Genomic DNA, 26078 nt, shown 5'->3' with positions numbered 1-26078 from the left:
GGACTCTGAGAGGGCCCAAGTTCAAGTCTCAGCGCTGTCACGTCCCACCTTGGAAAACTTACTTATCCACTTTAAGCCTCAGTTTCGCCAAATGTAAACTGAAAATCACAGTACTACCAACTCCTGGAAGCAGACACAGGCGGCAAGCTCCTTGACAGTCTTAGCAATGACGTTTTGGATGCGACACCAAAGCAAAAGCAACAAAAGCAAAAACACACAAATGTGTTATTACAGCAGAGCCTGCAGCACAGGGAAGTCATAAAAATCAAAGATGTTACAAGCATACGATCTGACCTCGCAATTCCACTTCTGGATATTTATCTGAAGAAATCCAAAACACTAATTTGAAAAGATATCTGCACCTCTGTGTTCATTATAATAGCCACGATATGGAAGCAACCTAAGTGTCCATCAACAGACAGATAAAGAAGACGTGGTATGTATATATAATGGAATATTACTCAGCCATAAAAAAGAACAAAATCTTACTATTTGTGACAATATACATGGACCTAGAAGATATTAGGCTAAGTGAAATAAGTCAGAGAAAGACAAACACCATATGATTTTGCTTATACGTGGAATTAAAAAAAAAAAAAAAAAGACAAAACAGAAACAAACTCACAGATACAGAGAACTGATGGTCACCTGATGGGAAGGTGGTTGGGGAGATAGGTGAAAAAGGTGAGTAAGATTAAAGAAATACAAATTGGCAATTATAAAAACAGTCACAGGATGTAAAATACAGCACAGGGAATATAGTCCACAATACAGTAATAACTATGTATGGTGTCAGATGGGGACTAGACTTACTGGAGTGATTACTTTGTAAGGTATATAAATGTCTAATCACTACGTTGTACACCTGAAACTAATATAATACTGTATGTCAACTGTAATCAGAAAAGAAATTAGATTAAAAGAAAAGGCACACTGCCTGGCACAAAGCAGCCCTCAACCCACAGTAGTAATTTTATCATTATTAGCTAACAAAACTATTCCATTTCAAATACTTTTGAACATACTAAAGTCTCTACAAAGTAAAGGTTGTAAACATCTAAAATCACCTTCTATAGAAAAGCACCTGATAAATGATTTTTAAAATAAAGGCGACAAAATTACAACTGCATTCATTCCTAACAAAAGTCCCCATGATTGAAAAAACAACTCATTCTACAATAAAAGCAGTGTACACAGTACCTAACCGCGAACGCTCTGATCAAGAGAAAGCATTTCAAAATATTTACTTTAAAGATCCCTAAGATGTTATGGGGGAAAAGCCAAGGCATAGTACAGACTTGCGCAGATTAGTCAAGAATGTGATTGGATGAATTAAAGAAATTATGTTTTGGCAAGGCTGACGAAGAGGCAGGCAAAATTCCAAGTTTCTCCTGGTTCATTCAAATGAGTACTTCTCTTCCTTTTTGCAATTGATAATTTAACATACATTTTATGTTATAATTAAAAGACCAATAAGCCATATCAAAGATATGTCACTTAACAATCTTTTAAATATGGTCTGGGTTAACATGAACATCATTAGCATATATTGTTTAACAAACGCTGAGGAGATGATGCCTTATCTTTGTACAGACCTGGGTCTGAGACCTGGCTTGGCCATTTACCAGTAACAGACCTTTGGCAAGTTCCTTAGCTTCCTAATTGATCTTCCTGCTTCTACTTCTGTCTTCCTGTTGTCCATTTTCCTACAGCAAGCACAGGATGCTAATGTGGTCTTCAAAGAGGCTAAAGCCCCGTTCCTACCTCAGGGCCTTTGCACATGCTGTTCCACCACGCTTCCCCCACTCAGAGCATCTACTCCCAACGTTCACCCAGCCAACTCTGTAAGTCTCACTGGTAAACACACGTTTGGATCAGTTAGGTTTTCACACATGCAATAAATGCAGTACTGTCAGATGAGAGGGTAAAGTCTTTCGACATCTTTCTGGTTTCCAAAAGCAGAATGTGGTAAAAGCTGAAAAAAAACTTTGGACTCTCTGAGTTTAAACAGACAGCTAACTTCAGATTTAAAATTTTGGGACTCATTCTTATAAAACCAAATAACCTAGTATACTTAATCTGGTATTAAATACCATCATGGGTAATGGCCATTGCTCTCATCTAGTCAATCTAAATTAAAGAGAGAAAGAGGCAAATCTGTTTTTCTTTCTCTGTTCCCCGCCGCCAACGTGCTTTCATTCTTACCTTATCTTTCTACTTTTATTGTAACTTGGGAAAAGCCCTGGTGAGGGGGAAAAGCTTCATGCTCTTATTGCAATTTTGGTTACATACGTGGCATTAACCATGACTTGCCATCCTCCTTCATGCCCTGTTCTTCATCCATTGCCTTCAATTTCCAGTTTCGCTTTCTTCTTGGGCCCCTCATGTCTTTTCCAGCTTTCCCTTACTGTCTCCCACTCAGCTTTCCTCACGATGTGAGACACCATGGCATGGCAAAAAGAGGGCTGAATTCAAATTCAAGACTCCTGGAGCTACATTCTCCTAGAAAAAGCTCTAAACATATGGGAGGAAATTATCCTGGAGTCAGGGAGAAGAGTTGAATAAAGTCAAAAGATAGACAGTTTGGTTAAAGAACAGAAAAAGAAATTGGATGAAATGAAATGTTTGACTGCTGGGCCTTTCTCTATAATTAAGCCCCTACTTCTCACAATCCCAGAGTTGAGAGTGTGAACATTTTCTCAGGCTTACAGCTACTGCCTCCCACTTCTGAAAGTATTTAATCTGTTAAAGGAGTCCAGGTTACTTTCTGACAATGGTGTTTTATGAAGATGACCTATCTGTTCTCCCTACTCAGCCCCAAAATATACATTGTTAAAGATCTGCAGTCAGCCTTATGTGTGGCTGTGGGAGGAACAGGTAGCTAGCACTATGTTATTAAATAAGTGTGTTTTTGATACTAAACACCCTAATGGTGATCATAAAACCCATTTAAAGATTGGAACTTCTCTTTAGAATCACCAATATCTAAAAGATACTAAAAATTATGACCTCGGGGGGAAATAAATCTGCTTATTTATTCCACCTGCAATGTGTCTGTTTTTTTGTTTTTTTTTTTAAATAGGAACTCATTATTCTGAATATCTGCATCCAATCCAGTGTTATGGATACCACTGACATTGCAGATGTGCCCAAATGAAAAAGCAAGTCTTCTCTCTGAAAGGCCTCAGAGTTACGTGGAGAAAAAAGGCCAAAAGCCACCAAGGTAGTTTTCCCTAGGGAACTTTCTGACCTAGGACTATGTGTGTGCAATACCCCCAATCCTAATTAAGGATCATTTTGCCCTCTAGAAGGTATCAGGAGATGAAAGCAGTCCCAGGACGAATCCTACTCACTTCCTCCAGACAGACAATAGGCAGCCACCTGCTTGGGGATTTAGTCATCGGCTTCCGAGTTCCTATGTCATGGAGTCACTGCCATTTGTACCCCAGAGGACAAGGAGGAGGCGGAAACAAAGGAGCCAGGTGGCTAGGGCACAGAGTGGGGTGGCTTATCTCCCACCCCCGACAAAGCAGCAGGCGGCTAGTGGAAGCCAGGTTCATAAGGCCTTAAATTTTCAGATCAAAACAAAAATATAAATGACATCAAAAAAGAAAAAAGGTTTATGTTTTTGAAACTTACATTCTCACTACTTGGTTCAGAGGCTTGTAGAAGGAATATTTTCAAAAAATGGCCATTTACCTCTCTGTCTCAAGCTGTGTGCTGAGACAGCTGTCTAAACTAGAACAGTGAGCCGGAATAGGAAAAGGAAGGAAAAACAGTCCTTTCTAAGGACTGCCTAGTCTTTTATCTAAAGAAACAAAAACTGCTAAACATGAACAGAGCCTGCCTTGAAACACTGTACATGGAGCTTTCCTCTATCAGTTTAGTTCTTTTCTGCTATGAATAACTCTTAGGCATTTTCTTCACTGATAAACTGAAGAAACTTAAAATAAACTAAGTCAGCCATAGAAGGAAGCAGAATCACTGTTCACTAATTAAAGCACTCTTTTCTCACAGGGCTGAGTGGGGTGTTAGGGGAGCAAGTAGCCTGCACTCACACCTACTACAGGAAGTAGGGGACAGATCTTGCAGAAGGGTTTTGATGAGACATTTTCCACTCCCTCTAGAAGGCTTTGGAACAAGAGGCTTGGGAGAAGAACCATCAAATGAGAGAGGAAAATCAGAGAGCAGAAGAGCTGAAAATTCACAAGTGCTTCCTTCCTTTCCATTTTCCTGTGGAATAAGGAGGAAAAGAAACCCAAAGAAATTTCTTTGGAATTATTGGTGAAATTAAAGTGAAAATATTAATTTTACATGCTCTCGTCTATAACTGCATGAAATGTATAGTTCTTTAAGCAGACTACCAAATTCTTGCTGTTTATATATTTACACCTAGCTTCTCCCTCTATTTTACTTTTATTCCATAAATATAACATGGTCATAATAAAATATTTTAAAGTCTTGACCAGAAAAAATTTTAAATTAAATTACTATAATTCCAAAAGAAACTTTACCACTGCCAACATTTCGGTATAATTTTTTATATATTTTTTTCTATGGCAACGCAGACATCTAAGTACCTGGTGAGTTAGTTGGGGGAGATGTTTGTTTATAAAAATGTTCTCATACTGCATCTATTGCATTTTCCTCCACCTACATAATGAACATCTGTTTGTTCGAATAAATATAAATTTGTTTGCGGTCTCTTTTTAAACATTCTTGGCAAATATCACTGCTATTTATTCTTAAAATAGACCCAGAAAGCAAGCAGGAGCATCTTTATGGTCTGATGAGGGTTTAAGAGACAGGAAGAACCAAGTTCACCTGCAGCAATCGAAAAATCGGGAATCCTCCATAGATCACTGACAAATATTTAGAAAGCCCTCCTGGGTTAATAACTTAAATAACACTAAAAAAGGAGTCTGGACCCTTTCCTAAATAATTTTCTGGTTACCTGAAGTGAGAAAAACCTTTAATAATCCCTGAGGGCTTGCAATGTGGTTTAGAATGACTGTTGACATTATGAAGGTATAAGGATTACCTTATTTCCCCTTAATTTTTTATCTATAAAAATATTCTTTCCTTAAGAAATTATCATAAAGAATCTTTAGTACATATAATAAAGGAATTGGCTAAACCAAAAGACAAATGAAAATCATTTTCTTAACTATAGATGCTACTGTAGGTATGAAGAAAGATTATGAATTTCATACTATGGTACACTTTAAAAACAAGATAAATGTTTATCAATATTTCTCAGAGTCCTGACTAGGGAAAATTTTTGAAATGTAGGATGATTTCAAGATCTTTCTTAACTATAAGATCAAAGACTTTGCCATAATGGAAATAAGATTTTAATCAACATTTTTAGCCTACAACTTCCTGTTCCCTGCCCACCACCATTTTCCCCTTTCATAACATGGGCTAGTCCATTACAGAAATTTAAAGCTACAGTATGATTCAGTATGTTGTGGGGTTGTAGTCTGAGTTAAGCTGTACAGACATGCAAAAAGCACAGTTGTACCATTTGTATAATGGTATTCACTGTGCAGGAACAGAATTTCTAACATTAGCCGTTGTCTTTTTAAACTATATTAGAGACAATTTAATAAAAAAAGGTCTAAAATACATCTCTATATAGAGTAATTTATTCAAAAAGAACGTGCCCACAACCGAAGCATATCTCACACTCAGCCAGCAGCTCATTTAATCCATCTCTGCTACCACCTTTTCAAAATTAAGACTTCCTGTTCTTAACGCACACTCTCATTGCCTTGAACACACTCTGCCAAAACTTAATATTCAGCTTGTTTTCATTCTTTCCACCGTTGCAAGGTAAAATATTCCTGAAACAGAAAAGGTAGCTTTGCCCTTCAAACTTACCCAGGACTCTCCAAGGCTCTTCTGAGAACTGAAGTGCTTTCCCACTGACAACACGTTACAGTAAATTTTCTTGTTCATTAGACCCAGGACACTGACAGCTTCACATTAGAGGGCTCACAAAATTTAGCCAGCAACCTTTTGCACCATGCAAAACACAGATTACCAAATGAGCAGCCAGCATGTCTGATGGACTCATGCTGCAATTCGAGAAGCCTGAAAAAGGACACCAAGAAAGGGAGCTGCTAATTAATCCTCTTTCTCATCAGCCCCCAAATGTTCCACACAACTGATCTAGAAACACAGTTTTGACATTGTGAGATAATGACTTGATTTGTTCCAAAAATGCCGGGAGAGCTGCTGCAACCCTAGGTGGTGAGAACCATTTGTACTCCTTTCCTTCCAAAGCCAGAAGCAAGACTTGCTTCCAAAGATGAGGAATACTTCCTACCTTTTTTCCAAGCCTGACAGTCAAGGGACTGACTGACCATGCATTAAAGCTTTTATCAACCTGACACTGAATTATGGGCTACTTTAGATTAGCTAAAGCAACATCCACCTCTTGGTTGCCAAAACAGAATTTCCTGACCAAGGGTATTAAAATACAGATGTCATACAAAGAGCCCAGAAACAGAAATTAGGACTCAGGTTACCTTGCATTACATTATTTATTCAGGGAAGTGAAAATAGCTACAATAAACAGCTTAACAGCTACAGCTGAGGAATAAGGATTATTTGGTAGAGAAGTGAGAAGACAGGATGAAAAATGGCACAAATGAGATTGTAGCGAAGTACATAAGGGCACTGTTCTCAGGTCCACCTTCAGCTACCACCCTCCCATACCCTCACTCTTCACAGACCAAGGTCTTGAAAGGTTCATCTGCATACACCAAGGTTTCTCAGCCTTTGCACTATGAACTCTTGGGGCTGGACAGTTCGTTGACTGTCCTGTGTGTTGCAGGGTGTTCGGCAGCATCCCTGGCCTCTGACCACTAGAGGATGGCGGCACCCTCCCACTCTGGCTCAGTTGCAATCACCAAAACATCTCCAGACACAGCCAAACGTCCCCTGTGGAGCAAAACTGTCCCAGATTGACAACCACTGATTTACCTTAAGCCACCATGCACGGAGGGTGCAGTCTGCACACTAAACAACAGCACCAGCTAAGGTGGCATGTGGAAGCTGAAGTCTCATCTGTGGTCCATGCACCAAGTCATATACCCATGCATCTACACATGCTGTTGCTGCTTCTACATATCCCATCCACTCCTCCACCCTTTGCTCAGGACCCAGCTGCCATCAAGTCCCTGAACTGGTCTTGCTGCCAAACCCAGATATCCTACTCAATTCTCACAACTCCATAGGGCTGGACATTGGTAAATGTCCCCTCCCTGAATGTGGATTTCCTCTGACCTCTCTGGCCAGGCCTCCTCGGTCTCCCTTGCAGGATACTCTTCAGGGGTGGGCCCTAAGCCCTCTTCTCCCACTCGCCACCCCCACCCCAACTTGATGGTCTTATTACCTCGCAGTTGCAATGACCACCTATAACGGGAGACTCACAGAACCCAACTCACTGTGCTTTTCCTCTCTTTTCTAAATGTTAAATGCACATTTTCAATTGACATTTCCCTTTTGACAATTCCACAGGGCCTAGAACTCAATCTGTCCAAAACTGAGCTCAACTTCCCTGTGTCCGCCCCTCCCAAACCTCGTAGGCGTCCTCTCACTGAGTAACCAGCAACTGGGCCTCCCAAAAACCTGGGGCACTGCACTTGGCCCTTCCTTCTCCCCATTCAGTCAGCTCACAGAGACCTCATCCTCCTTGCTGCTCCTTCTCTAGTCCCGTGGCCCCTGACCTAGCCCAGGCTATAATTTCCCTTCCTTGGGCAATACTGCAGGAACCTAGTCCTCAGGCCATCCTCACATCCCCAAGCCAAGGGGGAATTTTCCAACCTACACTTCTGATTACACTCCTAGCTTAAAACTCTTCAATGATTTCCTACAATCTCTGAGATAATGTTTAAAATTTCTGGACACAGTTCGCCCTGCCCTTTATGACCATGGGACATAAAACTTGCTTTGGTTTCGAACAGAGGATGCTCTCCCCTCTGTGTGTGGAACAGCCTTTTCCCTAAATTTGCCACTTCACCAGGCTAACTCCATCTCACTCAACAGGTTTCAGCTTAACTTCTCTGACTACCACCTCCTCCTCTGTTCCCAGTATTATGTGCCCGTAATGCTTCCCCTTCAGAGCACCTGCTCTGCTGATTTGCCAGCTTGCCCAACTAAACCATGCTGTATATCTCCTCTTCGCCACCCATCAGGTCAACCTCATTTACTTTCATACAGTGTTGGCTGGTCCCTCTAATTAACTGCTAATCTCAAATTTGTCTAGTTCATCATCAATAGCAAATACAAGTACTGAGATGATTGCATGTCCCCCCAAAGAGATTACAGAACGCCCTTCTGCACCAGCTACAAATAGTGATATCAAAATATGTAAATGACATGGAACAAGCTTCCACAAATACCAAGGAGGGGAAATAACATAACATGACATATTATACTTACTAAGCAATGTCTCTACAAATGCAAATTAGTAAAGGCAGCTTGAGAAGACAGGTAGTTCAGGGACGCAAAACTGAGAAATTATCAGGATAAAGTAGGGACAATCTGCAGCCTCCTTCTAGAGAAGAATCTGGACTCAGATTTTACAGGGGAAACTGACAGGCACAGAAATTAACCAGAAATGTCAAATTTTACAATGACCACTATGTTTTAATCAGTTGGATTTATCCCGTTTTTTTTTTTCAAGTGAAAACCCTGTGAACTGTCTCCTGCCAGTTTTCCAGTGGCAGTGACAGTATGATGTGGAACAGTTCCTCTTCGGTGGCAAGGACTACAAGTCATAGAGATCTGAGCCGACTCTCCCTCCCTCAAAGGACAAGCAGCAGCGAGTCCAAGGATATGAGTCCAAGGCTCGAGGTTTTTCAAAGATCGATTTTCACAAAAGATACAACTGGACAGAAGTACTGAACAATAGCTTGAGTGAAAACTTGTTATCTCTCACTGCACTTCTGTACATGATATTTAAAAAACTGGAAAAATTTCAACCAATAACCTTTACGGGTATCATTTATGAAGAACTTACTGTGCCAGATGTCTTACAAACACGCCTTCATTTCGATTCTTATAGTCATCCTCTGCGGGGAGTATTACGATGTCCATTTTATAAATGAGACAACCAAAGGTCTGACGCGGACAGAGACAGAATTCTAACCAATCTGAATCCTAACCTTATGTTCTAGGTTGACTCTCAAACTAGAAACTCGCCACAAAATTGCTTTTGCCAAATAGTACCCAACTGCAGAAACCCACTTGTTTGAAGGAACTTTTGCAGGTATCTATAATTAAGTCTGGAATGTTCCAACTTGAACTAGTTGCTGTCAATTTAGTTTTAAAAATAGCTCTGGCCTGAGGCAAGGCATGCCTCCTAAGTACTTCAGATGTTTTGTGGATCCTGGAGTAACCTTTACTGAAAAGCTGAAAGTCTCCTTCTCCTTCCTGGAGGGCTAAAAACAATCGCAGAAAGATGAAGATTAATGCCTCTCCTTTTATGCAACATTTTACAAAAAAGGGTCCTAGGCCCACAGGACTTGGCACACAGTCTCCTAATCAGTGGTCTGGGCAAAAATGACGATTACCGAGTCCTTATTATTTGCCAAACACCATCTCTCTTAAATAGAATCATCTTAAATTGGGTGCTTTATCACCTCCATTTTACAGATAAGAAAGTAGAGGCTGAGAGAAGCACAAACTCTGTGTTCTTTCCACTCTACCTACTGTGCAGACTCTCCCACAATATGCTTGTCAATGCTGCCCCCAAGGGCTATGCTCCGAGACCAAAAAAAGGTGGTGTTGGGGGGGGGCGGGGAATCAACCCAATCGATGAATGTCTGAGCCAAAAAGGACAATATGCTGTTATGAGAAAATAAAAAGAAAAAGGAACAGACCTCAGAGAAATTAAATTTATGTGCAGTATTAAAGACATATTTAAATAAGTGAAAAATAGAAAACGGTCCCTTTAAAGGTTTGTCGGCCTCTGCACTATCGACATTTGGCCTGGGTAACTGTTGTGGGGATGTCCTGTACGCTGTAGGTGTTCAGCAGCATCCCAGGCCTCGAACCACCAAATGCCAGAAGCACCCCTCCCCTCAATCATGACAGGCAAAAATGTCTTCACACATGGCTAAATGCACCCAGGGGCAAAATCACCCCCACCCACAGGCCTCTGAAACCCACTGCTGTAAATGAGAGAGAGGCTGAAATACACAGATATGACTGGTTATTTCAGGGCCTTATCTTAGTCAGATTCAAGTTTTCAGAGTTCTTTGTCAACATATTAAGACATAAAACAGTCAAATGCAGAATTATAACGTTAGAGAAAAAGAGCCTCCAAAACTACTTGCTCCTCAAGGACATCAGCAGCCCTTAGGAGACAATGTTTACATTCTCCTAGACCTGTGGTTTATTGAAAAATTAATTTACCCCATCTGTGCTTTGATCTTCCATCAAATTATTTCCTGAGACAAGATTTAACGTGTAAGGGCCCTACAGGCTAACCAGCTGTCAGAGCGGAACTGGCATCAAATTCCAGGTGGTGAGCGGAGAGGGAGCTTCCTCTCCTCCCCAAAGGAACCCTACACTCAGCAACACACCAAATGTCACCAAGGGGTCCAAATTTCCCATGAAAAAATAGAGGTTTGAACTACAACACAGTTTAGCTTTGTGTTCAAAGGAGAAAGAGACTTTTGGGAGGTGGGTCAGTTTTCTATCCCAGTACTGACATTTCCATTAGGAAAGGTATTTTGTTGTTTTGTTTTATTTCTTAATTTCACAATAAGGAGGAGAGTCACAACCCAAGTGGCCTCCTTAATTCTATGGCTTATTTTTACTAAAAGAGGGAAGAAGGAAGCTGCTGGTCTTCTCAAAGCTCTTGCTCATCTTGCTCCTCCTGCAAGGTATGTGTGGCCAGCCTGATGAGCCCTGAACAAAGTGCTGCTTGTATCAAAAACTATGCTTGGCCTACAGGAATGCTAGCTGCAAAAGACGACCAGAGATTAATTCCGCTATGTATTTATATCTTACCTGTGTGGTAGCCAGAACCACACACACACACACACACACACACACACACACACACGTGTTCAAGTCCTAATTCCCAAACCTATGAGTATGTTGTGTCACATGGCAAAAAGGGTTTTGAAGATGTGATTAAAGTTAAGGACCTTTGAGATGAGGAGATTCACCTGGGATGTCTAGGTGGGCCCAATGTAATCATGAGTCCTTGAATGCAGACAGCCTTTTCTGGCTGTGGTCAGAGAGAGAGGGAGGAATGACAGAGTAGCACAGAAGAAATCTGAAAATGAAAGGAACTCTACTCTTCTTTGGTGGCTGTAAAGATGGAGGAAAGGGAGGGGTCAAGAGCCATGGAATGCAGGCAGCCTATAAAAGCTGGGAGCAAGGAGGAAATAGATTTACTCCTTGAATCAGCCCAGCCTACCCCTTGATTTGATTCCCGTGATATGCTGACCTTCTGACCTAAAGACCTGTAAGATAATACATCTGTGTTATTTTAAACATTAAATTTGTCAGCTGTGTTATAGCAGGAAGAGAAAACATACAGATTTTGGTACCTCGAAAGAGTATGTTACTGTAAGAAATACCAAGAAATGTGAAAGTGGCTTTGGAGTGGGCAGTGGGCAAAGCCTGAGGGACTCTTGAGGAAGACGGCAGAAAAGTCTAGATTGCCTTGAATAGACCTAGATGTTGAGGACTGCAAGAAAGGACTCGGAAGTGAAGAGCACAGTAGAGGAAATGTATTGCCTTAGAGAGACCTAAATTGTCGAGAGCAAAGGAAATCAGAAATACTTCCATCTTACCACACGACTGCACATCGAGAAAGTAAAGCCCCACAGTAGGGGAGCAGCCCTGACAACTCAGGGGGACTGCTGTCCAGCAGCTTTACTGTCCAGTCCATCTACAGTGAGTAAAGCTGTTGTCCTTGGAATGCCATTCACCCTAGCTGTGTGACCTGGGGCAGACAATCTCCCTGAACTGAACTTGGGAATAACTACGGCACCCCACTCACAGTACTAATGGGGGGATTAAGTGAGGTCATGCATAGAAAGCCCTAGCACACAGCAGGCGTGCAAAACTGAGAGCTATTTTTCTGACCTAGTCTAGAGGGGAAAATGACTGGAGAAGAATATATTCTCCCTTCCTCCCACAGGAAAGCATTTGTTGAATCTTCCCTAGGGAAGACTTCGGGCCTCAGCATAAAAGAAGGCAACAGAGGCAAGCTTGGGGGACGTTCAGGAAGCCACTGCTATATAAATCAAAGGCAAGGTCTGGGGACTCAATGGGGCTATTCCAAAATGCAAGGCACAGATGGACCGAAGCCTGGCGCAGCTGTCCTGGGCAGCAAAGAAAAAAAGAGGGGTGAGTTGTTTCTCTGGGTGACTGTTACTGGAAACTTGCCAACTGCAGTTTGAGAACATTGGGCAGAGATACTGTGCCACTGTCAGTGCCAACTTGGACAGGAAGTGATGCGGCTGGGTCCCACGGTCGAGAAGCCAGCAGGAGGGGTGATGGGGCATCCTCGGAGAAAGACACCAATTCTCCAGCCCGGCTTCCTACCTCAGGCTTCGCTCTCCCCCGCTTCCACCCATCTCCCTCCATGGAATTACGATACACATTGAAAAGGAAAAGGCTGCGATTGTTCCTACGTGGGCAAGGCCAAGCAAAATTTTACAGGAACTCAATGAATTTTCTACTTAAGAAGAATGAGATTTATTTTTTTTTTTTTAAACTTTTTAGTTTCAGTGCTTTCATAAGGTTTCTGGAAGACAACATCATGGGGACAAAAAAAAAAAAAAGACACTAGAAGCATTTGAAGATGTTTTTTCTTTATATCTGTAGCCATGACTACAAATTATAGTAGTTCATTCGCCAGGATTAACAATCAATACTTAAATGTTAGCCAGCAGGCTACTATATAACTAAGAGGAGAGAAAATCACCTTGGGAATGATTAAGGCAAAACTAGTGGCAAAGAATTGAATCATTCTCGGCCTGTACGTTTATAAGACATATATGTCTGCCAATGGTATCAGCATTTTCTGCTTAAAACTGTATTTTCCCCTTCTTTCTTTCAAAAATATCTCCTAGTGCCTACTGAGAAAACATCACAACTTGCGTTATTTTCGGTTGGTAGTGAAAATCCACAGCCTCCCCAACAATGTGTTTAAGGCACAAATTTTTATGAGCACAGCACATGTACCCACTGAACACAATAATGCTTTCAAAAAAAGAACAAGTCTCAAAAGTTCTTCCAACAACCCATTGTTCTGGATTTACAAGCTGGAAAAACATCCATTTCTACATTACATTTTCTGAATTTCCACAAGTTGGGTAGGTCTAAAGGCTCATTCTTCACACTCCCACTATTTATTACTCGCTGCCCTTTCCAAGTAAACTCAGATAGGCAGTTATCAAAGCAGATGCATTATTTGGATGCACAAGAAAACAAAACTGGATCTTATCTGTGCCCACCCTTCTCCCTGCTCCAAAGGCTGCAAACTTTGCTAACCCCTGTGGATAAAAAAGCAGAGTGGTAAAAGGGACTGGGTGACTTATAGTCTCACTATCTCAACCCAAATCTGTAGAATCTGGGAGTGTTAGCTAATGAATCTCCAGATCCTTCTAAAAGGATGATGTGAGTGCCTAGTAATTTTGTTTTGCTTTTTCATAAACATAGGAAAGGGGAGGTATGGCTTAGAGACAGCTAGATAATGAACTTAGCTACTGAAAACAAATACCAGCCTACTTTTTGAAGAGGAAAACAACATAATGGGCAAGGACTGTTCAAACTTTGGCATCTGCCTCACTCACTCTATCAGGAACTAGGAATGCCACTCAGCTTTGATTGGCTGAGCTGGAAGAACCGGCCTCTGTTATCCCTGACTTCTCACCAGGCAGTGTTTTGCCTTCAAGCAGGATGGTCCAGAGACTGCAATAATGTCGGAATGCAATCCAATAAAAAGTATTCAGGTTTCAAATAAGTTAAATAATTTAAAATTGGAAGAACTCAAGAGTGCTTTGAAGGATAAAGATATATGACACGTATAAAATTTTCCATTTCTTCCAGGGGCACAAAATGTTTTCCGTATTAAGTACTTAAATTGTGCCAGACACTTTAAATGCATTATGCATTATCTAATCTGTTTCTTACAAAAAACCCAGTAACAAACTACTTCAGCGTTCATCCTTCAGATGAGGAAACTGAGGCTTAGAAAGCTTAAACGACATGCCCAAAGTCATAAATCAGAACACCTGAACTCTGAACCCAAATTCATACTCTTAACCCAGGATTAATATCTAGGATACACCATGATTAACAACAAATTTTAAAAACAGCTGACTCCTCCAAACTGCCTTGGGGTTTCAACAAATTTCACTGACAAAATTAATGATTATCTCCTTTTTTCAACAACCTTTGTTCCTGCATTTGAAAACCTTACACACCCAGCTTTGCCTCTGACTGGCCTTAAGTCACAATATCTCCCTGGTGCTGGTTTCAAAGCAATGCAAATATTCAAAAGTGCATTCTCCTTCAAAGAGTCACCATCACTGCAGGACATAATCCAATTCCAAAACTGTTGTGACCAGCAACTGCATGGTGCCAGATGCCCCATTATCTTCGGCTAGTTACCCAGCCTCAGAACACAGTCACCTCTCTGCTCCCTCCTGCAGCTGTGTACACAAGCTTTATTGTACCACAACTACCAGTTTTGTTTTCTGGCCAAGAGATAAGACAAACAGGGTTGACTGAGATGCCACTGTTGGTAAGAAACTCTCTGGTCTACTCCAGAAATCTGGAAGTGCGTTTCTTCACTACAAACTCAGGCAGTTTTACCCACTTCCAAGATAGATGTTCCAAAACTGGTGATCTAGACTGCATTTTAGTCCCAGGCTTACCCTGCAAACTCTGTGAAGACTGCCAAATAAGCAAAGTTTAGCCTCTGAGTATCAACAACATAAATATATATAAAAGTAAAACAATTAGACAAAATAGAATGGTGGTTACCAGGGGCTGGGGTAGGGGAAAATGGGCAGTTAGTGTTTCATGGCCCAGAGTTTCTGTTCTGGAGATGGAGGATGGCAATGGCTGTACAACAATGTAAATGTACTTAATACCACGGAATTGCACACTTAAAAAATGGCTAAAATGGAAACAATAAAAAACTTATGCAGACATTCAAGCGAATGTTTCTTTTTCGAAATCCCTCATAAAGGGAAATAAATGAAGCCAAGCACCTTTTAAAACAAATCACTGCAAGATCTTGGGCCCATTCTAGGCATTACAGGGAAGATTTTAAACACAAGTTTTAAGCCCAGAGCTCCTAAGAAAAAGATGAATGCTCTCGAGTTACTTTTTAATCCGTATACACTGTATACACTGTCTAATTGGAGCCAAAGTCTCCTTTGAGGCTTCTGAGGAAAGCACTGCCCACAGGAGCTCAGAGCAGCCCACGAATTATTTTATAGTCATGGACTGAATGTTTTCTTCCCACTCTACCCCCAAATTCATATGTTACAGCCTTAATGTCCAAAGCGATGGCATCTGGAGGTGGGGCCTTTGGGAGGTCATTAGGTTTAGGTGAAGTCATGTAGAGGAGCCCAAGGATAAGAATTAGCGTCCTTATAAGAACCGAGAGACCTGAGCCCTTCCTCTCTCCATGTGAGGACAGAGCAAGAAAGAAGCCTTTGTGCTCCAGGAGGCAGGCTCTCAGAGAACCCAGAGAACCCAGCCATGTGGCACCTTCATCTTGGATTTCCTGGCCTCCAGACTGTAAGAAATAAATGTCTGCTGTTTAAGCCACCATCTGTTGTACTCTTATAGCAGTTAGAGCTAAGACAAGTCTAGTCCGTATTACTAATCTGTGCTTGGGCTCATATTCGATTAATGGTTTAAATTCATTACCATCAGGAGAAAAACAGTTTCCAAAATGACTCACTCTTGAGCGTGCATTCTGGCCACCAGAGTTCAAGTGGGCATCTGGACAAGTTCTCTTCTCTTTCTTGGTATCACAATATAATATGGCAACAGTCTGGCTCATGTGCACGCACGTGCAAACTCTCTCTCTCTCTCTCTCTCTCTCTCTCTCTCTCTCACACACACACACACACACACACACACACCAGATTTTACCCCTTTATAATAAAGCTATTTCGGAGTAACACTGAGGAGAGAGGCCAAAAGGCTGTCATGGTTCAGAATGAAATGGTCTGTGGTTCACAGCAGTTTCTTTTTTTCATCTCAGACAAACAAAGGCATTTCACTGAAAGTCACTGATGCTGCTGCACTCCAGCTGACTTACTGATGGTATATTTTCATCACCTGAGAATGAACCAAGAGTCGCATCTCAAACTCCAGCTGACTTACTGATGGTATATTTTCATCACCTGAGAATGAACCAAGAGTCGCATCTCAAATGACTCAGTCCCCACAATCAAGTATCTTCGACCAACTCTCAAACTTAAAGAGTTCTGCTTTGCAATTATTGACCTATATAATCTTTTTTTTTTCTCCCTCAAGGCTAGATCTTCTGATTTATAAGCCAATCTTGATCTCAAAAGTGAATAATTAAATACTTCTTATTCTTGTTTTGGCATCTTGTTTCACTCTCATTAGAAAAAATAAATAGTAAACCTTGAGTTAGAAAACCGACCTGTACCAACCTAGGTCAGTATATTTCTTTTGAACTATGTAAAATTCTGGTTGGTTTCCTTTAAATTTTGAATAATTCACTTTTAGCTGTCACTGCAAAATTAATAGTTAACATCAACATCAACAATAAAATAAAATAAAAATTAAAACGTAATCCTCCCTAAGATAAATACACATTAGAAGAACCTTAACAATTAGAATAGTGGAACAATTAAAACACGAATGGCTAAGCAGACCAACAAAACAGAAAAGTCAAGAAATAGACACACGAACATGTATGATTTGGTGTATGATAAAGGTGGCATTTCCAATTAAAGGGGATAAATGAGTTTTAAATAAATGGTAAATTGGGATCCTTACTTACTAAAACGAATTCAAGATGGATTAATAGTTTCAATACAAAAACTGAAACCAAAGAAGTACTGGAAGAAACCCTGGACAATTAAAGAATAATTTTAGAGTGGAGAGGGCCTTTTTCTCTCATGCCATTAAATTCAAAGGCCTTAAAATAAGCAGCTGATAAATTCATCTACAAGGAGAAATGCAACATAATCCAAGTCAAAAGATGAACAATTAACTGGGAAAGACTCCAATTCTTATAGATAAGGGCTTATTTCCCTTACACATAAAGTGATACAACTAATAGCAAAGGACAGAACAGTTCACAAAATGGCTCTTAACACATTCATGAAAAGATGCTCAACCTCCTATGAGAATTGCAAATTAAAACCACATGAGATACCATTTTTCACTTATCAGATTGGCAAAGATTAAGTAGTTTCATAATATCCCATGTTGGCAAGGATGTAGAGGAACAGGTATTTTTGTGCCTTGCGCGCGCGCGCTCTCTCTCTCTCTCTCTCTCTCTCTCTCTCTCTCTCTCTCTCATATATGAACAGAGTATCTCTGGAAGGAGAAACATTTATTGCCTCTGAGGAGGGAATATGGTAGAGCTCACGGCAGGAATTGGGAGGTTTTTCATTTTACCTTTATCTATCTTTTAAATTTGAGCCATGTACGATCCATTTGAACATTATTTTAATTCAGCAAAAACAGTTGTAAGTAAAGCTGAAGAAATTCACCAGAACATGGAGTAAAAAGGCAAAGACCTAAAAAAAAACAGAAGATAAAAAGGTAAGAAAAGCAGAGGATTGCTCCAGAAGAACCAATATTTGAAAACAGGAATTCAATCATGAGAAAAAAGTTATCAAAGATAATTCAAGAAATTTTCCAGTAACTGTAAAACATAAGCTTCTAGACTGAGATGGTCTCTCTGTGCCTGGAAACATCAATGAAAACAGATGAATCAGAATACTTAAGACAAAGAAAAGATCCTAAAAGCTTTTAAAGAAAAGAGGGAAAACTTCAGAGAGCAATCTTTTCAAAAGAATTTCCAAGCTAGAAGTGTATACTTAGCTAAACTATCAGGGAGGAAAGAGGAGACATTTTAGACATGCCAAATCTCAAAAATTTATCTCCCATGTAACCTTTTTCAGAAACTGCTGGCTGATGCCCTCTACCAAGGTAAGAGACCAAGAGAGTCACAAGGAAAGAGGACACCATGGGATCTAGGAAAGTAAAATGAAGGGCATTTCTGGGTTGATGGGTATTTTTTAAAAGGGCTGCCTTCAGGAGGGACAGATACAACAGAGGACTTCCGTGGGGTTTTCAAACATAAAGAGAGGAGGGTTAGGCTTCAATCTGGGGGTGAATCACTGAGAGGTACATAAAGCTAAGAAACAACAATTATTAACTTTGGGTGAGGACAAGCTGTATGAGAAAGGAAATATTCAAATTACACATCTCAGATGTGAATTATTTCATAGTCACAATAATATAAACATTATTTATTAAATAAAAAACTATTTTATATTAAGAAAATTTCAAGAGCTACAGTTTCCATTTACAAATGTACAAATTGACTTTTTAAAGTATACACATACATATAAAACATTAAGATTTTTCATAGATTTGAGTCAATGATGGGCTAATTTGCACTGAACAGCAATAAAAGCCATATTTCAAATAGCATCTGAGAATAGTCTATGGTTTTTAAGTCTACTGCTGCTGGTACTGACCACCAACTACTACCACCTGTAGGTTGGGGACACGGGCATCTCCTTGTTAACGTATTTGTTGAAAGAAATGCCTCAGACACAATGCCAGGCAGGTCACATGTCTCAAAGACTGCAGGATTTTTCAGATTTTTCTCATGACCTTTTTCATTTTTATAATTTTAAAAAGACTAAAATTCCCAGTTCTTTTCTATTTCCTAACAATTCATTCTTGCAAGAGGTAGAATTATGGATTTGTGTGGGTTTGTATGCACAACTTAATTAAAAGCAACATGAAAAAAAAAAAGAAAAGAAAAAACAAAAAAAGAAAAAAAAGCAACATGACTAGGAAACTGAACTAATTTGTAAAAAGCAACGGCTTCAGGTAATCAGATTTTAAAAAGAAGCTAAAACTACCAGTCCTTCAGGTGACAAATTTATTAATTCAATCTGTTAAAAAAAAAAACCTAGTTGTGCAGTTTTCAAGGAGGCACCGTGAAACCCCCAGATCCAGTTCTAATGGTGAGCAGCAGGCTCGGGAACACAGAAACTGTCGAAACGTTTGGCTGCTTACTCTTTCAGATCCCAGTGCTAACATTACCACGTGCCTGCTTAAATAAAGTGCATTTACTTAGAGTCACTAACTCAAACTTGGCCGACTCAGAAATGTAAAATTCTACTGATTTTTGTAAGCATCCATGGGATAGAACTTGCTAAGAATGCCTGATTTCAAAAAAGAGTTGTCCAAAAATTTCAAAAAAACTTTAAGTTCCTGGAAGATGTTTAAGCCTATGGTTTTGGATATCCTCTAAAATTTCCCCTATATAAAAAGCATATATTAAGACGTAGTGCTTATGTGTCCAGGCTGAACACCCTATCATTAATTTACAACTCTGGGTTTTAGTCAATAATTGCTTTTATTGAACAGTGGCAAGACATTCTTCAAAGGATATTCTGTCAGATATGAGTCTCTGGGTTTAAGAAGCAAGAGTTTTGGGTTGACAATAGTAGTTTACAACTATATTAATATTTATATAAGCATAGTTCAATCAAATAAAAGCCTACAGAGAGATAGCACATGCAAAATTGCTGTTTCAGAACACTGATCCAACCGGTAGATTGCATACTACCTTAAACAATGCTGCTGGCCTGGCTGGAAGCTCAAAAAACCAGCTATACGCTAAGACAAATCTCTTTAATACACTACTTCTCCTTTGTAGAGTGGCTCTGAATTCTTATATACAGTTCACTCCCAAAGATTACTTGAAGGGTCTAACAATAAAATGCACAGTTATTGTCAAAAAATAAACAAAGATAACTACAGAACGACTTTACACCAAGTGATGGCTAGGGAAGGGGAAGGGAGAGGAAGGGCTAGATTAGTTTACATACACATTGAAGCCAAGAGTCACTATTGTAACTGAGTGTAAAACCTAGTTTCTGGCATCCTGGTAGCCAAAGCAAAAAAGGAAACTGGGGGAAAAAATTAAAAGCCCCTGTTCGTCAGAGATATAAATGTTTTCCCAAAAGTGAACTGAGACATACACTTCTTCATATGAGAGATTCTGAACAGCACAGTAAAATAAATCTCATTAGTAGTTTGTTCAACAACAAATGCCTATCTATTAAGTACTTTCTACCTTTCCAGGCTCCATTCTAGGAACTTAGTATATTATCAGCCAACAAACCAGATAAAATTTCTGTCCTAGGGAAGCCCACGTTCACTGGAGTAGATAGATAATAAACAATAAACATAATAGGTAAATTATATATTATACTATAGAACAAAAGAAAAGGAAGGGCTGGGTAAGGGAGATCAGGAGTGGCAGAAAAAGGCAGACTGCATTTCTGAATAGAGAGTCAAGGTATTGAGAAAGGTATTGAAATGATGAGTAAAGACAGCATGAGCCAGCATGGAGAAGAGTGTTTCAAGCAGAGGAAGCTAAGGCCCTAGAGGAAGCATAAAGGTCTGTGTGAAGACGAGCAAGGAGTCCAAAGGAGAAGGGGGAGGGAAACAAAGACAAGAACTCAAAGAGTAAACAAGGGACCATGTCAAGGAAGCCATGTAGTTCACAGTAAAATCTTTTCCCCTTACAGAAACAGGAAGCCAACTGAGGGTTTGAGCAGAGAAGTACCGCCATCTACCTGACTTCTGTGTTTAAAAGATCACTGTTGAGAATGAACTGCAAGGGCAGAAGTAGGAAAATGAGTTACGAGGCTACTTCAGGAATCCGGGTGAGAGAGGACGGGGGCAGTGAAAACACGGACAAGGCGGCAGATTCTGGTGACATTTCTAAGTCAGAGTTGACAGGACTTGTTAATGGATTGGAGGTGGAGTGTGAGAGGAGACTGAAGAGGACCACACAGTTTTTGGGTTTTGCCATCTATCAAGATAGGGAAGGCTATGGGAAGAACGGAGGTAAATCCGGAACTCTGTTCCAGCTATGTTTGAGGTGGCTATAGATAGCCAGGTAGAGGTACGAGAAGGAAGCTGGACATATAAGTGTGGGTTAAGGAAAGATGTCAGAGCTGGAGAAGTAAATGTTAGAATAACCAGAATCAATAGTATCTAAAGCCAAGAGATTAGATGAGGTCACCAAGGGAAGGAGTATCTACAGAAAAGATCAAGGAGAGAGCCTTGGGCCCTCCAAAAATCAAGGAAATGAGAACCAGCAAAGGAACCTGAGAAGGAATGGTGAGTGAACAAGAAGTACCAGCACATGTAGAAAAATTTAATATGTTTTATATAATTCATCAATGACAGCGAAAGTTACAATGATATCAAATCAAAGTTCACGGAAGATACTTCAGTAGGAAACTATTGCACAGAAGTCCAGATATTTAGCTCTTGGCCAATTCTGGCTTGATTACCACAAGCTGTCAGCACCAAGGAAGGGTAGTGAAGGGAAAGCCAGGGCAGGTCAGAGGCTGGAGGTCAGAAGAGCACAGACAGCCACACACTGTCAGCCCAAGAAGCACTTTAGATTTTGAAAAGTAAACTGGGCTAGATGCCAAAGGAGCTCACGGGGAAATACCAACTCCTAACCTAAAAGTTAATGTGCAGTCCCTTCCTGATCTGTCCCTGCAGAAGTGCCTATCACATTTCCCCTTCTGTTAGCTCAATCCCACCTTTGGTCCTGGGCCTAGAAAGCAGATCCTAAAGCACACCAGAGAAGCTCCTTCCTCATTAGCAAAAGGGACCAGAAAGAGTTTCTTGCCCTGAGACTGAGTACAAGGGACAGAGACCCCAGCATGTCCCTGAGCATACACATCTGCTTGTGAGAACAATAAAGGAGACAAGGAGTTTTCCTAGTGTTCTCTTTCTCTCTCTCTCTCAAACAGAAACATATATTAAATTCAGAACAATGGAAAATATAATGGAATAGTAAATAAGGCCTAAATTAGTTAGCAAAAATGACTATATGAACTTCATCATGGTTGTTTAACGATGGGATATAAATTTGGCTAAAGCAATACGGAGATCACAATCTCTTACAAGACTCACATTGTTCAATCAAATATTTTCTCAAGAAATGTCCCAGCATTGCCTGATATCAAGGCTTATGGCAACTTTTCTAATGATTCCTCAAAAAAGGGCTGCTGAAAGATACACTGGATTACAAAGTGTAAAAGTTTCCTGTGGCTGTTTCTTAAGATATTTCCTATCCTCTTGATAATGTAAGCTGAGGACATAATACAAACTAATTCAGTAGAAAAAATGTGAGGCAAAAGGAAGTACAGGATTCTAAGTACTCAATATTTTGAAGGAACTAGTGTGTAAAATCCTTTAGAATTTCATGAATGAACACTATTTCTCCAAAACAAGTTTTCATTCACAGCTGGAGCAAGTCAAGCGCTCAGGAAGAACTCAGAATGCAACATTCGACACCACCACTTGAGGGTTGGTCTACCTACTGTAAGTCAACCAAGCAGAAATTTTAACATTCTCATAAAAATCACAGAACCTATACAAGACTCTTGTCTGGATAGATACCCTCTCACTCCATACAAAAGGAGTATGAGGAAACCTGTAGGAATGGCCAAGATTCCCTTCACCACCACCGCCTCACACCCGCCCCCTGCCCCCTCACCCCCCGCCCCTGCTGCTGCAAAAGAGCTCTGAACTTCCCCAACATGTAGGGTGAATCAGGACACTCAAGTCCTTTGTCTCACAGTAAGTATAATTATAATTTGCTATCATTCTTTAAAGGACTCTGACTTTGTACTTTTTAAATGATGATAGAAATTTCTTCTCATTAGCAACAGCTCAGCAATCTCACTTTTAAAAGAAAAATACCAGGGCATGTTTACTAAGCCCTAAGAAATTTTAGTTTTGCTAAAAGCTGCCATCTCAACCCTTCTCTTGACAGTACCATCTGCCTTTAATTGGCTGCCAAGACCATATTAATTCAGGCAACTAAACAAAAAACAATGACCAATGAGACAGCAGCTATACATGGAAAATCAAGAAATAAAAGTCAAAAAAATAATGAGCAATTTCTTGATTAAAATACAGATCTGGACCTCAGAGAAACAATGAATGGAAAGTTACCAAATTGTGCGTACAGCTCTCCAGTTCATAAAAAATTAATCAGCTCTGTACAAAAATTAGACCCTGTTTTCCATATCTATGCAGATTTCTGAAGCATAACTCTTTCAAAACAAACCCTGAAATACAGATTTAATCAATTCTAAAAACTGTTCCTATACCAGCATACAGGCTATTAAACCTCTTAGAATTAAATATAGTTTTCCATTGTGGTAGGTTATGTTGTTATTTCAGTTACTTGATGCCTCCCCATAACAGGCTTCACTCCCATTGTCACGTGATTCATAGCATCTCCAAATGGGAAATCATTATATTTCCCTATCCCATTGTTGGTAGGCTTAGCCATGTGACTTGCTTCAGCCAACTGAATGCAAGTGAAACTGACATACAAGCAGAAGCATTAAGAGCCATGAATAGACGGGTCATTTCCTTTCTCACTCTTTCATATTCACATGGCGCACTCAGCCTGGATTTAGAATAAAGACTCTTAGAGCAGAGTCATAGCTGTCATGGACAGCGAACAAGAAATTAAAATGTTATTTTAAGCCACTGAGCATCATCTAGTCTAAGCCGAGAAATGAAACAACACTTAATTTTTTTAAATGTTTTAATTCTCCATGGAACACATACCTAGAGCAGCCTAATTAAGGTAGATGGGCATGCAGGCCTTACCACCAGCGAATTTTCATACTAATCACCTGCATAATAAATATAATAAACTGAAAATAACATCTGCCTTTTTCTAATTAACCTTTTTGCCTTATAAATATGTGTCTTAGAGGGAAGGGGAAAACTTAAGTTACTGACCTTTAGAAGACCTTCTTGAGAACAATGGCAGGTTCAAAGAAGATAAGGTTCGACAGCTCACCCTTCCACAGTCCCGTAATTAATCTCTAACTGATGGGGGGATAAAATAAGAATCAAGGTTATAAACTTAACCGGCACACCAATTTCCCCACAAAACAAGGAAATGCAATTGCCCGGGATTTCATGGGATATAGGAATCATTCCCCAAAAAGCCTAGGTTCATTTTAGCTTTTGAGTATTAGCCCCTGGCTACTGCAAGATCTGATGATACAAATAGTTTTTCAAATGATCAATTAAAACAGAACTAGATAAAAATTACCAGGACTCTCAATTTTTTTTCTAGAAGCCAAAGGGGAAAAAAATAAGCCCAGAGTTAAGACTCCTCTCATAGCTAGTGATGAAAAAATACATAAATTCATTTAAAAAATTAACTTCTGAAGGGAAACCATTCAACGTCACCTCTTGCAAATTTGTGATGAGGTATGTTGCTAAGCTAGAAGTCTAGAGAAGCTCAGAACACTTACTTACTAGACTAAGCTCACAGGCTGTCATATCCAAAGGCTGTGGTCAGTCTGTTTTAATTGGGAAGAAATCCATGAAAAAAAAAAGGTACAGTGAGAGGGTACCTAGTGAAAGGTCAAGGGAAAGCTAAGAAATCCCATACAAGCATAAGCCAAGTCAAGGTTTACAGACTTTACAAGTTGCAAATCTACAGTTTACCCAAGAGACTGGAGGAGAGATAATGCTATATACATACTACACTCTGCCTTGAAAAGTCCTGAATTCAGGAGCCCGTTGTTCTCCCTACCAGGGTTAGCAAGTCTGTAATAGGTATCAGAAAGGCTTTTTGTACTGCTAAAATCAAATCAAGTTAGGTACAGTATTTCACATTATTTGATACAAAGTTATACCAAGAAGGTATGAATTTTCATGGATTTGGGGAATTTTTCCATAATCTTAAAGTGGTACAAGGTAGCAACAGTCTTGCCTTTGGTAGGACTAGTCTGTGGTGGATCTTGGTAAAACCAGAGCTTGGGGAGAGACTCAGCAAGAAATTAGCATCCAGCTGCTTGAGGTGACCTGTTTGAAAGCAGACATTAGAGTCTGATTTGCTTGGAAGGGAACAAAGAATTCCCTGGGGACATTTTCTTTGATCCGAATAATGGCTGGAAAAAATAGGAGGAAGCATTCAGCAGGAAAAAATGTGGTAGGATGGCAACCATTTTCTTTTCACACATTTCCCTTTCTAAAAAAAATCCACCCATCTTTAGCCTTGGCTGCTCTGTTTCCTACATGAGCCCAGACTCTCTGGCCACAGTTGATTGAACACAGTGGGGCCAAGGAAGCATACACTAAGTCAATCAACAGGAAGAGAGAGAGGGCCAGGGAGAGTGAACTATAAGGTATAAAAAAGGAGTTAGGCTTGAAATGGGACCTAGTCATGAGAAGCAAGGGCTGGGCTGCCATTTTCTACCACCTGTGAGCTGAAGCAGAGAAAAGTGGTCTACAGAGCAAAGCTAAGGAATGGTACGAATGCTGAAGGTACCATGAGTGCCCCAAGGAAATCATAATCATAACTTCAGGTCTTAACTGCCCAACTCCCAGGAGGACTGGCTGGGCTACCATGCTCCTGGGTTTCACTGGGTTCCTTCCAAGAAATTCCTTACAGTTGATGCAGGTTTAAGCCAGTTTAAATGAGTTTCTTTTTTGCAGCCAAGAAGCCTAATCGGTTTATTTTAAATTTTGGTTTATTTTTAAATGTTTGATCTTAATAAACCTTTTAAATTAAAAAATAACATACATACTATAAAATGCATAAATCTTAAATATTTATCATAATGAATTCTTATAGATGAACATATCTGTCATCAGCAACTAGATCAAAAATAGAGATGAGGACCCCACAAGTTCCCCTATGCCTCTCCCTAGTAATTATATCCCTTGCACACCCCCACCCTATTCTGACTTTTGTCATCGTTGATTACTTTTGCCTCTTT

General features: G+C 40.0%; 1 protein-coding gene across 2 annotated transcripts in view; it reads right to left on the bottom strand.

The window, feature by feature from the left end:
• Positions 1-26078, bottom strand: part of KANK1 (KN motif and ankyrin repeat domains 1) — a 176713-nt gene that overhangs the window by 137861 nt on the left and 12774 nt on the right. The window contains exons 2-3 of one of the 2 annotated variants that reach the window (XM_016135562.2): positions 24082-24171; positions 5884-6096 (exon numbers count right to left, since the gene is read on the bottom strand). The gene's annotated coding sequence lies outside the window, so the exon portion shown is untranslated. The remainder of the gene's footprint in view (positions 1-5883; positions 6097-24081; positions 24172-26078) is intronic. The other variant, XM_016135561.2, reaches the window with a different exon arrangement.

The sequence above is a fragment of the Rousettus aegyptiacus genome, unplaced genomic scaffold, assembly GCF_014176215.1.
Source record: "Rousettus aegyptiacus isolate mRouAeg1 unplaced genomic scaffold, mRouAeg1.p scaffold_m13_p_3, whole genome shotgun sequence".
In the NCBI taxonomy this organism is placed as follows: domain Eukaryota; kingdom Metazoa; phylum Chordata; class Mammalia; order Chiroptera; family Pteropodidae; genus Rousettus; species Rousettus aegyptiacus.
The sequence above is the reverse complement of the archived record's forward strand: the minus strand, read 5'-3'. Positions and strand labels throughout refer to the sequence as shown.